The sequence below is a fragment of the Triticum urartu genome, chromosome 6A, assembly GCF_056163025.1.
Source record: "Triticum urartu cultivar PI428250 chromosome 6A, HENAU_Tu73, whole genome shotgun sequence".
NCBI lineage: Eukaryota > Viridiplantae > Streptophyta > Magnoliopsida > Poales > Poaceae > Triticum > Triticum urartu.
This window is the reverse complement of record NC_141878.1, coordinates 76,529,399-76,532,467: the sequence shown is the minus strand read 5'-3', so window position 1 is coordinate 76,532,467 and position 3,069 is coordinate 76,529,399.

The following is a 3,069-nucleotide window of genomic DNA, read 5'->3' as shown; positions in this document are numbered from 1 at the left end:
ACGGGGCGATGATGGCCATTATTATGTGGGCTGAAGGTGTTATTTCGGTGGCAGAGCCTCCGATTATGTCAGAGTGTTCGGTATTGGGCTGTTTGGCCGGGTCCGGGCTATTGTTACCGGTGTCCCCTTCCCATACCACGGATGGCTTAAACAACCTCTCCAAAAAGATGTTGGGGGCACCGCATCACGTTTTGCACCGATGCGGGCGAGGATATCCGCTGCCTGATTGTTTTCCCGAGCCACATGGTGAAATTCGAGCCCCTCGAACCGAGCTGACATCTTTAGGACGGCGTTTCGATAGGCCGCTTGGATCCTTGGCATCCAACTCTCCATTTAGTTGTGATATTGTGAGGTTCGAATCCCCACGCACCTCCAGGCGTTGAATGCCCATGGAAACTGCCATCCGAAGACCATGTAATAGAGCTTCGTATTCGGCTGCGTTGTTGGAGTATGTATACAGTATCTGTAGTACGTATTGAACTGTATCTCCGGTTGGGGATGTCAAGACGACGCCAGCCCCCAGATCAGCCAGCATTTTGGAGCCGTCGAAGTGCATGATCCAATTGGAGTATGCGCCGTACTCTTTAGGGAGTTCGGCTTCCGTACATTCGGCGACAAAGTCGGCCAATACTTGCGATTTAATGGCTCACCGAGGTTTGAATGTTATGTCGAACGGGAGGAGCTCAATGGCCCATTTGGCAATCCGGCCCGTGGCGTCGCGGTTGTTTATAATATCATTAAGTGGCACTTCCGAGGCTACTATAATCGACACTCTTGAAAGTAGTGTCGCAGCTTCCGGTATGCCATGATTACCACATAGGCTATCTTTTGATAATGTGGGTACCATGATTTGCATGGAGTGAGGACAGTGGATAAATAATATACCGGCTATTGAAGAGGGAATTTATGTCCGTCCGCTTCTCGTTCGACGACGAGCACCGCGCTTACAACCTGATGAATTGCCGCAATGTACAACAGCATTGGTTCGCCGATGTTTGGCGCGGCCAGGATTGGGTTGGTTGCTAGTATGGCTTTTATTTCTTCCAATCCGGCTGTGGCAGCGTCCGTCCACTCGAAGTGTTCGGTGCGCCGAAGGAGGCGATAAAGGGGTAATGCCTTTTCTCCTAAGCGGGAGATAAAGCGGCTTAGAGCCGCCACAAATCCAGTTAATTTCTGGATTTGTTTGAGGTCCGTTGGGATAGCCAACTGTGACAGAGCTCGGATTTTGGCCGGATTAGCTTCAGTTCCTCTACTGGAGACAATAAAGCCCAGGAGCTTTCCGGCTAGTATGCCGAAAATGCATTTTTCTGGATTGAGCTTGATGTCGTATGTTCGGAGGTTGTCGAATGTGAGCCTCAAGTCATCTATTAGAGAGTCGACGTGTTTGGTTTTGACGACCACATCATCTACGTATGCCTCTACTGTTTTGTCGATCTGTTTCTCTAGACATGTCTGAATCATGCGCTGATGTGTTGCCTCGGCGTTTTGAGCCCAAAAGGCATTGTGTTGAAACAAAAAGGGCCGTATGGTGTAATAAATGCCATTGCGGCTTGGTCGGACTCCGCCATCTTGATTTGGTGGTAGCCGGAGTATGCGTCGAGGAAACACAATGACTCGTGTCCTACGGTAGCATCAATAATTTGATCAATGCGGGGGAGGGGGAAGGGATCCTTTGGGCAAGCCTTGTTGAGGGCCTTGAAATCGACACATAGGCGCCAGGATTTGTCCTTCTTTGGTACCATCGCCAGGTTTGCTAGCCAGTCCGGGTGTTTTATTTCTCTAATGAATCCGGCCTCCAATAACTTGGCTAGTTCCTCTCCCATAGCTTGTCTCTTAGGTTCAGAGAAACGCCGAAGAGTCTGCTTGATCGGCTTGAATCCCTTTAGAATATTGAGGCTGTGCTCGACCAGCCTGCGCGGGATTCCTGGCATGTCTGAGGGGTGCCAGGAGAATATGTCCCAATTCTCGTGCAGGAACTCTCGTAGTGCGGCGTCCACGGCGGGGTTTAACTGTGCCCCGATGGAGGCTGTTTTGTAGGGTCCGTTGGGTGGACTTGGAATTTGACTATTTCATCCGTTGGTTTAAAAGAGGTGGACTTGGATCTCTTGTCAAGTATCATGTTGTCCCTGTCCACTGTGGAGCGTAGCGCAGTTTATTCCTCGGCTGAAAGGGCTTCGGATAATGCCTCGAGGGCCAATGCGGCTATTTGGTTTTCGGCGCGGAGTGCTGTGTCCAGATCACTAGCGAGAGTGATGATTCCGTTGGGCCCGGGCATTTTGAGCTTCATGTACCCATAATGGGGTACGGCTTGGAAGATCGTGAACGCCTCCCGTCCTAAAAGGGTGTGGTATCCACTACTGAACGGGGTCACTTGGAATGTAATTTCTTCGGACCTATAGTTCTCCGGCGTGCCGAATACCACATCTAGTGTGATTTTCCCAGCACAGAGTGCTTCCTGACTTGGGATGATTCCTCTGAAGGTTGTGCTGCTTTGCTCAATGCGGTTCCAGTCTATTTCCATTTTTTGATGAGTTTCCTCATAGATGAGGTTCAATCCACTGCCGCCGTCCATGAGTACTTTGGTGAGTCGAAAGCCTTCCACAATTGGACTGAGGACCAGTGCATCTGGTGCTCGGGCTGTTCGGAATTTAGGTTCGTCACTGGCATTGAAGGTAATAGCCTTGTCACTCCATGGATTCATTGCTGCCACGTGGTAGATTTCGGCGAGGCTGCAGAGTGTTCGCTTGCACCTATTATTTGATGCGAAGGTTTCAAAGACTGTTAATGCCGTATTGTTATCCACGGGATGGTGCTCTGTGGCATTTGGGAGGAGAAGATCCTCACCACTTTTGGCCACCTGCGGGAGTATCCAACATGCTCTAAGGCTGGGTGTTGGTATGGTATCCGCTGTATTATGAATTTTGCAGGGTCCATTAAGCCATCCCTCCAATACGGTTCCATACCCTGTAGAGGGTTTTTGTTTCTTTGTAACTAACTCGGGTGTCTTATGATAGTGCACCCTTTTACTTCGGACTGGGTGTATATTCCGATCCGGATTATGCGAAAAAT